Below are 12,187 nucleotides of genomic sequence, written 5' to 3' on the forward strand. Positions count from 1 at the left end.
AAAACAAGCAAATGAGATCTTGCCATACAATCAGCTACTCTAAATATTTGCTCCTGGGATTGGCTGACACATGCTGGAGCCACTGGCTGGTGAGAGCCAACGGCGTACGGCCCCCGGACCCGATGTGTCATCAGTGACGTCACACTGATAGCTTGAACTAGGCCCTAGTGGGAAAATTTACACCATGGTAACTGGCAAATCCTACACATCGGGCAGATCGTCGCTGGGGAGCCAGCTGTTCCAGGCCTGCCGCTGCTGACAGGTTATCCCAGTGAGAGGCTGGATCATAACCATGTATGTTATTAGTCTGCTCAGGCCGCCATAACAACACACTACAGACCAGGTGGCCGAAACAACAGAAATTTCTGTTTTCACAGTTCTGGAGGCTAGAAGTCTAAGATCAAGGGATGGGCAGCATTGGTTTCTTAAGGTCTCTGTCTGGGGCTTGCAGAGGGCCACCTTCTTCTGTCTGGGACCTCACACGGCCTCTCCTCTGTTCACAACCCTCATGTCTCTTCCTCTCCCGAGAAGGACACCAGTAATACTGAATTAGGGTCCCTCATATGACCTCATTTGACCCTAATTACCTCCTTAAATGCTCTACCTTCAAATATAATCACATTGGGAGTGAGGGCTTTGACACAGGAATTTCGGGGTGACAAAATTCAGTCCATTACGCTTCTGACAGGCACTTGGGGTCGGTGCACTTTACTTTCAGGGCAGTGTAGGCATAGGGGTTTCAAGCCTGCTGGCCTGGTAGACCACGGGAAGGGGGCTCTTAATACTGTGGAATTAAGAAGCCTTCCATTCGGCAGTGGTACTGCTAGCAAGGTAAGTGTTAGGAAGTACTCGTCTTCGGAGCCCTGGGAGACCTTGGCGCCGGATCCTGCATCATTTACAACTTTGTGAAGTACGACAGAGGCAACAGGGCAGTGGCTATCAGCCTTGTTCTTAAAGATGGAGTCACAGAGAATCATAGACTTGCAAATTTCCAATCCAAGTATTTACTCGGGACGTGCTGAGCATTATCCTAATAGTAATGTGACATCAGCAGGTGCCACTAGGACAAAGCCCAGGACTCTGGTTGAGCACTGTAGAGTGGACTCTGTTTCTCACCCAGGTGTAACTCAGGAGACATGTAACCTTGGTTCTTGTTATCAGCCATCCTGGGAGCATGAGGGTAGCAAGCCCGGGTATGAAGCCAACATGCCGAGGAGGGCACGAGGGAAGAAGCTCAGAGAAATGGAGCTAGAGCCTTGATCAAACCATGCCTGCAGCTCTGCTGTGCACACAGGCAGGTTATATATGCTCATCGTGTTGGTTAACAAGTCCCTTTTATTGTCAGTCCTGTTTTCCCTTTCACTGTGTTTTCTGTTACTTACAGTGAAAATAATCTTCTTCGGGGTGATAACACAAGAGTGTTCCATGTGAGTGGGTGGGAGGTGGTTCACGTAACCTGTTTGTACCAGGTCGGTGTTTCAGTGACCTTATCATGCACGCATTCAAATCACTCGCTGTCCCCATCTCAACCAACTAATGGTTCCCAGGTGCATATGATGGAGGTGGCGGCCCGGTGGGGGAAGCAGGAACAGTCCTGCGGGACGGGAGCTATGGCAATAGAACCAGAGGAAGTCCGCTTCAGCGGGGCCCTTGAAGCTACCAGCAGTGTGGGGACCTTAGAAACTGCCACAAGGATGTGCCCCAGCTGAGTCAGGAGGGGTGTCGGGAGAGGCCGATCTCATTCCATGGCAGGGCTTTGACAGCTCCAGGCCAGAGGGGTCCACACCCAGCAGGGAGGAGAGGGTCCCAGGGGAGGGCGAGGAGCTTCTCTACCTGAGGGGATCTCCTGACATGCCTCTGGCTAGGGAGCCCAGGAGCGTGAGTCTCTCTTCTGACCCTCACAGATACCCCTGCCTGGGCTCTGCCTCTCCGCCATCAGCTACAGCCCCTTGTGTGTTCTCTGGCAGGCCCTTCACCCCCAAACAGTCCTCTCCGTGTCTGTTGTGCGGCAGGTCCCATGCTGGGCACTATGCACACAGACGTGCACGAGGCCGGCTGACTCTCTGGACATGGAAGCCCATGGTCACCCCTGTGATGTGTGCTTGAGACATAGCCTGGCACAGGAGGACAGAGGCGGCTGACCCCTGGGAAGCGGCGTTGGAGCTGAGAGCTGAAGCACGAGCGGTGTTAGCTAAGCAGCGGGGGTGACACGTGGGGGACACAGCAAGACCCTGAGGTAGAAAGAGGGAGGTGTGTGCTGCTGTCTGCAATTTGTGCTCCCTTTCACTTCGGGAACTTCTCCTGCCGTGCCTCACGCAGCTCAGATGAGCCAGAGCCCTGGCATGGTGGGGAGGTGGTGAGAGGCCAGGAAGAGCTCACAGGCTAGGCAAGGCGGGAGTGGGGGTGGCTGGTGGGATTCTTCAGGAACTGAGGTCCTCCATAAGGTAAAGAAAACAAAACCCTTCAGTGTATTATTAAAAAAACAAGAAAGTTGGAGACTAAGAGATTATGTTCAGAAAGTAGAGCTTCTGGAATGAAGATCAGAGAGGTCACTGAAGCTGGAGGGACCGGGCTGGGGCTGGGCCAGAGGTAGGGGAAGGTAATGGGAAGCAAGCAAGTCAAGACACTAAGAACGCAGAGAGATGCCAGCCTGGGAGTTGGCAGGAGTTAGTGGGGGAGACGGAGAATGACCTGGCCGAGGCGAGGGTAGGATTGCTGGATGAAAAGACCATGTCTGAGACCACAGACCCTCCAGCCATCGCCATGGCCCTGGGAGAGCACAGGGAGGTTGTAAGGGAGGCTTCCGCGGTTTGTCCCTGCTTCTGGTGGTGGACTGCTCTGTTGTGGGGTGTGTGTATGTGTGTGTGTGTGGCATAATTTGGATCATAGTGAAAGCTGGGGTTTGGGGACAGACCTTGGAGAAACATCAGGAAAACAGTGCTCCAGCTTTATTTACGTAAGAGATAAACATTTGTTTCCAAAAGTAGGAGTAAATGAAATTAAAAAGAAGAAACATAAATTCAGGGATTACTAGTATTCTGACTGTACCCTGGTTCTCTGGCCACCCAGAGGCACCCCTGGAAGGGTAACTTAAACAGTAACAAACCACATTTCTTCAGGTGGTGCCCACCCATGGTCAAGCACCCCCAGCCTTCTGCTGAGTCTTTCCTAGTTATTTCTGGGATCTCTGCACAAGTGTTTCCAGAAGCTCACAAATGGCCCTCTCTGGCCCCACTTGGAGTCTGCCACTCTGCCCATCTCCTGCTCCCGCTCACTCTAGGGAGGTTCCTGGTCCTCTAGCCTAGAAGTCACCTCTCCTGGGGCAGTGCTAGCCTGAGGACTCTGACATCCTAGCCAAGGGTGCCATCTCCTGGGACTCCCAGCGCCGTTGCTGCCTCTAGCAATTTCGTGGAACCGCACTGCCCCTGGATGCCTCTGTTCGCACCGCTGGCACCTCCCCTAGGCCAGCTCTGGACACATCTAGGGCCGTTGCTGGTGAAGGGTGGAGGCGGCAGAGCTCTGCTCTGCCTTTTGGAGCCTTGGATGCAAGAAAGCCATCTCCCGCTACATGTCAAAATGAGGAGACTCTTTCCCCCCTTCTTGTGTGTGGGACCACAAGTCAGCTGGGACCCCTCTGGTTCTTGCTACTTAGAGGCTGGACCCCTCTGTGCATGCCCGAGATGCCCTCCAAGACCGCTGTAGGGGGCTGGCCTTCTCACAGCCATGTCCGGGCTTGGGTGTCTGGTGTCACTCACAGCCCGTGTGTCCCTCACCAGCTCCCATGTGATATTTTGTGCTTTATACCAGTGTGGCCCTGCCATGAACCTCAGCTTATTCTTCGATTTTTGTCCAAAAACCCCACCCTCCATTCATAGAAGTGATCTGTGAGATGGGCTAGATATTACTGAACATTGAGGAGGAGATGGAAGTTTCTATCCCAGCAGCACAAATTCATAAAGAGATTGGACATTCCTTAGTCTTAAAAACAACCCACTACCGACTATAGAGGGGCATACACACGTTGTGAAACTGTTCAGCAGTGTCCAGTAGCATTTGAACACATGCCTACCCTGCACCCTGACCCAGCAACTCCATTCCACAAAAACGCCACGAATGTTCACCAAGATGTGTGTGAGAAAGACCATGTGGCCTTAGTCCCAACAACAGCCCCGGATGGAGAATGCCTGAAGTCCACCCAGGAATGTTCATCCATGTGGAAAGCATAAGCAGGCTGTGGCATATAGGATCACCACACAGCAGTGGAAAGCGGGAAAGCACAACTGCAGACGCCAACAGAGGTGAGCCTCACAACTAGACCATTGACAGAGACGAGAGAGACATGAAAGGGAGATTTTTGTATTTTTCCAATTTACAGAACATTCAAAACCAGGCAAGATGAGTTTTTGGCACCTAGGAGCTGGCGGGGAGGCTAAGGCCGAGAAAGAGGCATGGCCGGGACTTCCGGCAGGCTCAGAATGTCCTTTCTCTTGAGGTAAGTATGGGTTCTGTGGGTACGTCCACTTTGTGAGAATTCACCTCTTGGTGAATGCTCGTGATGTGTCACTTTCAAGATGTATGTTATTCTTCAATAATGGGTATGTTAACTAAAGTCCTCCTGCCATGGAGGGATTTTCTATCGGCTATGTTGGCATCTCATCTTCCTCCTTCTCCTCTCCCTTCCCACTCATGTCTTGGAACCTGCAAGTCCCGTTCATTGGTTTCTTTTTTTCTTTCTTTTTATTTTTAAGCTTTATTTATTTGAGAGAGAGAGCACGCACACATGTGCGTTCAAGGGTAGGGACGGAGGGAGAGACTCTCCAGCAGACTCCCCACTGAGCATGGAGCCTGACACAGGTTTTGAACTCACGACCTTGAGATCATGACCTGAGCCAAAATCAAGAGTCAGACGCTAAACTGACTGAGCCACCCAGGCGCCCCTGTTTGTTGGTTTCTAAGGCACAGGAAGTGAGCTGTCTCATCCCTGGCTCCTGACCCCTCAGGATTCACTCCCCTGATCCCCTTTCCACCTCCCCTTCTTGAATAGAGAGAGTTTTTCCCTAAGGGAAATCCTTGTGCCAGGTTCCAAGAATACCATTTCCTCACTGAAGGCGTTATGGGGGCAGCGGCTCTGGGGGTTATGTGACACTTGTCAGCTGGGCAGTCTTGCCCCGTGCTGCAGATCCCTCACCTGTGACACGGTGATAATAGCAGCACCCACCTCAAAGGGTGGGCAGTGAGGACCGAATACACAAACACATGACCAGCACCTCAAATATTGCCTGGGATGTATAGCTATCATTACTGCTTAGAGCACTTATCTTACAGAATAGCTAACAAAAAAGGCCTCTTTTCTGTTTGTTTGTTTGTTTGTTTTTCTGTCATAAGCTCTGACTATGTCCTCGCACTTGAGATTGCAACGTGAATCTCTGCAGGGGAGGGATTGGACGTAGCACGGGGCTGAGAACAGAATCGGGCCATGGACTCCATGCTGTGCTATGTCCAGGATTCCCTCCAGTCTGGGCTCCCTCTTCCTTTAGGCAGGTTCCTTCTCAAGAAGCAAACGGACACTATACCATTCCAGCCCACGGATGAATCAGACCCAACCAAATCCCTAAAGGCGTTACAACTTGGCTGAAGCCAGGATCCTGCTGCATACATTTTTACATTTCACTTATAACTAATGACCTTCTCTCCTCTCTCTTTTACATACCCACAGTTGCACACACACACATTCACACCTGGATTTTGAACTTTTAACTCTTCCTCCTCTTTTGAGATTCACAGTTGCTATTGACCTTTGGATGTTTGCTAGAAGAACAAATAAATGGGATAAATTAGCAATGTGTTAAAACAGGAGCCTCGTCATTGGGGAGATCTGAAGCAGGATCTAGAAGCCGTGAAGAACCAAGGGCTCACAGCTAAGGGGATTGACCCACAATGGCAGCCTTGATTTCTGAGTTCATACTCCCTTAGTCCACATTCCCAAATGCTCAAGTCCCAGAAGAAAGAGCCTGGCTGACTAGCTGTGGTTGGGGACATCCTTTGGTGCAGAAATTTATACCTAGGGTGGGAAGCAGGTCAGGTCTTAGAAGGATTATTGCCAGGATTCCCCCAAATCTTCCCCCTGATGGGTGGAGTGGGTTCAGTTCTTAGAGAAGGGGATCAACAGGTAAGCACATGCCCCAAAGCTCTATAGCAATGTTCTACGAAGCAAGGCTGCACGGAATGTTTTAGGGAAAGCTTAGTTCTTGCGGCTCTGAGGGGCCAGGGTGCCATATAACTTCCAGAACTGTAAGTGAAGCAGCGATTCACAGCATGTGATCCCCAAGACCCTTCCAGGAGAATGGGATGTTCTTCCTCTTTCAACTACACATATGTGGATGTAAAGCTGGATTCTCTCTTATACCTCAAGCGTACATACTGTAACAAAAGATGACATATCGCAACAGACTGGAAGGCAGAAGGAGATATTTCAGCTCTCTTCTATAAAGCCAGACATTAGAAAGATTTGTAAAAATGTAAAATAATGCCCCATCATTTTCATTTTTTCTGTTTGGAAACAGAGTTCCTATAAAAAAATGTTACCTATATTAACATGTTTACTATTGCTACCTTTTTTAAAAAGATTTTATTCATTTATTTGAGAGAGACAGAGATAGCGACAGAGATGGTGAGAGAGAGCACAAGTGGGGAGGGGAGGGAGAAGGACGTGGGCCTCAATCCCAGGACCCCGGGATCATGACCTGAGCGGAAGGTAGATGCCCAACCAACTGAGCCACCCAGGCGCCCCCTATTGCTACTTAAAAAAAAAAAAAGATTTTAAGTATTTATTTGAGAGAGCGCGCTCCTGAGTGGGGCGGGGGTGGGGGTGGGGGACAAGCAGACTCCCCACTGAGTGTGGAGCCCGAAGAGAGGCTTGATCTCAAGACCTTGAGATCATGACCCGAGCTGAAACCAAGAGTCGGACACTTAACCGACTGAGCCGCCCTATGATTATTTTTAAATGACTGCATAGTCTGTAAACTTCTCAGTTTTAATATCTAATACGGTGCATATTGATAACTAAGACCCACATAACCATTTCCTCCTCCTTGGGCTTCCTGCCCCACAGCTCAAAGGAACCCCGGGTCTTGCCTCTCTCCAGCTCTGGCATCCAGGGTCCCACCTCGTTCTCTCTCTGCTGGGCTTCTGCAGGGACTTGGGAAGGAGTCAGGAATCTGAGCATACTTCAGCTCCCGGGCACTTTCCCTGGAAAGCTGAGTCAGACGAACATGAGGTAAAAAGAGTGTTTCGTATATCATGTTCTTTGGTTAAAAGCAGCCCCAGCGAGAGGTGGCAAATCCACTGCGTGCAGAGGCTGCTGGCAGGAAGATGCAGCGTCTGCTCTGTGGGAATGATCGGTTCTGGATGCATCTTCCTCGGTAGGAGTTGACGGAGTTCTTGCTTCTCCACAAAATAAGCTATGCGCGGGAAGGAGTTCTTGCTCAGAGGTGTTCTTTTGGGAGAGAGGGAAATGGTTGTTGACAGTAGAGAGCATTTGAGTCCCTGAAGAGGCGCTCGGGAAGCAACCTCACCCACAGCAAGGTGACCGCAGGTGGGACCCAGGGGTGCAGCAGCGCAGAAAGGCACATGACTCCGTTTGAACAACTCCGTGTGCGGCAATCAAGCCACAGGTGTGTGGATAATGACAGAAGCAGGAAACCCAAAAGTCCTAATGTTCAAACTGAATTCCTCTTTCATTTTTAAGGTGAAAGGGAAGAGACATCATCTTTTTTTTTTTTTAAGATCTTATTTACTTATTTGAGAGAGAAAGAGAGCGCGTGCGAGCTTTCGTGAGCAGAGGGGACAGGCAGAGGGAGAAGCAGACTCCCCACTGAGCAGGGAGCCTGACACAGGACTTGACCCCAGGACCCTGGGATCATGACCTGAGCCGGAGGCAGACACTTCACGGACGGAGCTACCCAGGCGCCCCAAGAGACATCGTCTTAAGGGCCACTGATCTTTGAAGACGAAGACACTGGAGGCTGACTGCCTGGGCGGAACCCTAGCTCTGCCACTTGCTGTGTGAGCTCTGTGCCTCAGTCTCATCTGTAAAATGGGGATAAATAGTCTCTCCTTCACAGGGCTGTTGTGAGATGAGCCTGACACAGGCTCAAACACTCATTAAATGGAAACTATCAATACCGTTCAAATAAGCATCTGTTAGGAGTTGGGCAGTCCTGAGGTGGTGGTTGGAGAATAAACATTCTCACCCTCCTCGAGCTCATTGGGACACTGTCTGCAGGAGAAACAAGGCCTTCTGTTTCTGGCAGGGGGACAAGGAAATGTGCTCCTATGTGTGAATGATTCCAGTGTGAAGTTCAAGGAAGTGTTTTGGTCTCTGTCCTCATCAAGAACAATCCAGATTGGAGCTAACAATTTTTCTTGGAGAATTCAAGGGGAGGGGGAGGAGAAGGAACAAGTGGGTACCTGAGTGGGAGGGGGAAAGAGGAGTCAGAGCCCATGGATGTCATGGAGAACCCAGTGCTTAGAATGAGGTTCCTTACTAGCCTTTAAAGCAGAAAGACAGGTCTGGACCCCACGGAAGCTAGCCCCATCATTTAAACTGGGCACATTGTGGATGGACCACGAGAGGCACTTTGTACTCCCACCTTCTTCTCCTGCCTGCATCCCCTGCCCCAGCTTTGACATTGAAGTCCCACATCCAGGAGAGCATTCAGTCCCAGGCAAAGCAGGACGGTGATCACTAACACCATGTCCACTCCTTAGATCTTAATGAGGAAATTTACTCGTGTATATATTTGGCCTATAAAATTCCCATGCCTCCTTCCCAATAACTCCTGAATGATCTTATTTGCCGAAAGAAAAGAAGGAACTAACTGCTGAGATGCTTTTTCAGACCCTGTCTGTTAAGAGCAAACTCCCTCCCAATTTCACTCCTGTTGGAAGTAGCTGGAAAGCTAGCGACAGCATCCTCTTCCTTGTTATCCCTTCTCACGTTATTTAGCAGGAAGATATTTGTTAAAGACCTTGTAGGACTGGGGTGGGGGGATAAAATTATATGAGCCAATATGATTGGTCATAAGAGTCCTGGTCATCCTTAACCATTAAGGGGACACCCCATTCCATATACAACCCCCAGTTCTTCCATGCTTCTCTGCCTGAGGTGCTTGAACAGAGATTCCTGGCTCAGTAGGAAGCGGTTCTGGATGACTCCAGCTTTCCAAAGCTGAAGTTCTGAGGTTCTGACCTCAGTGACGTCTCTCTTGCCCCAGAGAGAGTGCCCATGGATGGGCCTTCCCGGGTGTTTCTAGACACTTCCCTAGTTTGAATCACCACTATTGGTCCATTTGCTCATCTCCTCCCCAAGCTCCAACTGTAGGTCATACAAATAGCAGATTCTGGGAGCCTTCCATGTTTGCTCTCTCCCCTCCTTAGCTTCTTCCCTCCCAGATGAGAGACACAGAGAGAGAGTGAGGAGAGAGAGAGAGAGAGAGAGAGAGAATTGGTTTTTATGAATCAACATTTCTTAGCAGCATCAGGTTTTGATTCATCAGTGGTATAAAATGCTCTCGTGCATTTACTTAGGGCCTTCAGTAATGGCGGCTACCTTGATGCAGCTAGTTCTGGGTTAAGAGGAAGGAGCTGGGCTAGCACGGGACCACATCCGCTGGAGCAACAGGTGACCTACAGGTTCAACTTGGAGTGGTTCTCTTTGGACGGGTCCGGGGGAACAGGTTGTCGTATCAGTTGTGTTCTTCAGTTATAAGTAACAATAGTGACAGAATAACTTAAGAGAAACAAGAATTTACTGGAAAAACATGGAGAGTTCGCAGACTCAAAGCAAAGCTGAAGAACAAATTTGAAAACAACAGCATAGGGCAGGTAACTAAGGTATCATCTCTTTAGGGTCTACTGTCAGCTCCAGCTGTCACTAGTCTCCCTGTGAAAGATCAGATTCTCAGAAGAGAGTTGGATTGGCCATCTTTGGTTGTGTACCTCCCCCTTGACTGGGCAACTTTATTGGTAGTACCTAATGGCAGAGGGCAGATAGTTAGTTAACCAAAAGAAGGTGCCCTGGATGATAGGCACCTTCAACCAAACAGTGGATGTCCATTATAGGAGGACTTCCTGGACAGCAACCCTTGGAGGGTGGTCCTGAAGCCCACTTGGATTTTAGAGGCAGAAGCCAGAGGTGGGCTTAGCAATTCAGTGCAAAGCTGATAGTGTGACAGACAGTACACTCTCAAAAAGTTTCATTCTAAAATTGGCAGTATCATCATTGAAGACACTTAAAAAATCACCAAAAAAGTCTAGAAAAGAGAATTTAAAAAGTCATCTATAATTCCACTTCTCAGAGATAACCACAGCTAATTTCTGAGGGGTTTCTCACCTTCTATGAATTCTTGTTAACTAGTTGAGAACTCATCATGTATAGGATTTTGTATTCAATGGGTAAGTATCGCATATCAATCAGATGATTGACAGAGGAGCATCTTTGTAACAAAGGCCCATTGAATGGACTTGACCTGTAACTGTCCAGCTGGTGGAAGAGGTAGAATGACCTCCTTGCCTCATAGTTTCACCGACACTGAGGACCAAGCATCTACTTTGCCCAGCCTGGGAAATTGCCAAGGCCTGCTTTCCATCCCAGAGGTGGTTCTATCTGGGCATGAGCCAGGGGGGATGGGAGCCTCCAGAGCTAGAGTTCTATGTAAGAAAGGGCCCCTATCTCCATGTGAGAGCCCATGGAAGCTCCTTGTGTGTACGTTTCAGGGGACAGTGAGTAGATCATTCCTGTGAATTTCTGTAGAATCGGTGAATTTCTACAATCTCCTTCTGACATGGATAGGTCACATTTCCATCTGATCTTTAAAGGAGATATTATCTTTTTTAAGTCACTTGAAATGATATCAAGAATATGCTTTATGGTGAAGAGTAAAATCACTAGGAGGATAGGATCATGGAAGAATCCTAGCTAAAATAAAGCTGTAACCTTCTGTGTAACATGCCATGTATATACAGATGCGTGTACTTAAATTCTTGAACCTGTGTATTTAAGAGTCTAAGACCAAAAACTTGCTTGTTTTAACCTTTGCTGACATTTGCTAAGGGATAGAATTCGTCGTGATATAAGAGTTTAGAAGTCTATCACTTGGAGCTAAAGAAATCTGTATAATTCCTTCAGTGAACTCCCAGGAAAGAGTGGGCCATATTCCTATTAACAGAGTTTGCTCTTCAGAATTGGGTGGGATCCCTCTTGAAAGACGTAAGCATTTGTCTATAGAGAAGGATGATTCACTTTTGCTTTACCATATCCAATGTGAGTCAGGGGCCAGCCTCCCATTCTAATACCTCCAGGGAAACTTATTTTCTGTACAAGGACACCTCATCTGCACAGAAAGGGGCCCCCTGGGTCCCAGCTGGGGAACACTGGGGAATACTAGGCTTGGTCTGGTCACAAGAGCCTGTGGTGCAGGAGGCCCCCACCTCTCTGATTCCTCCTTCTATGAGTAATCATGAGCCCCTTCACTTCCTCCATTTCTTGTTATTGTTCCTTGGGATTGTACCTGAGCCCTCTTCTCTTCTGAATCTACTCCTTCTCCTGAATGATCTTGTCTACTCCAGGGTTCCAATGGGGTATGAACTTGTGGCTCCTGCATTTATATCTCTGGCCCAGCTTTCTTTTAAATTCCAGACCCACTTATCTGCAGGCTGTTCAACATTTCCACATGAAAGTTGTCAGTAATACCTTGTATGTAGCATGTCTGCTAAACTTACTCTTCTTCCTCAGTCAATGGCAACCATTCTGCCAAGTAGAAACCTAGGAGGCATTACTGCTGCTTGCCTCACTTCATCCACATTCTGTTGACTAAGTTCGGTTTAAGTCAGTCATTTGTTCACTGAGTGAATGACTTTTAAGCCCCTGTTATGCTCCAGGCATTGCATTAGGTATCTAATGGTGAGCAAAAATAGACAAGGTCCCGCCTCCTTAGAGCTTACAGTCTAGTTGGGGAGACAGACAAATGATGTTGTAAAAGGAATATGCAGTTATAAAATGTGGTCAGGTGGGCCTGGAAGGCTTCTCTGAGGAAGGGACATTTAAGAGGATATCTAAGAATGCCTCAGGAGTTAACTACTACTAGATCAAGGGCACGGGCTGGGGAGTTCAATTTCTAAACAGATG

The sequence above is a fragment of the Ursus maritimus genome, unplaced genomic scaffold (genome assembly GCF_017311325.1).
Source record: "Ursus maritimus isolate PB19 unplaced genomic scaffold, ASM1731132v1 scaffold_9, whole genome shotgun sequence".
NCBI lineage: Eukaryota > Metazoa > Chordata > Mammalia > Carnivora > Ursidae > Ursus > Ursus maritimus.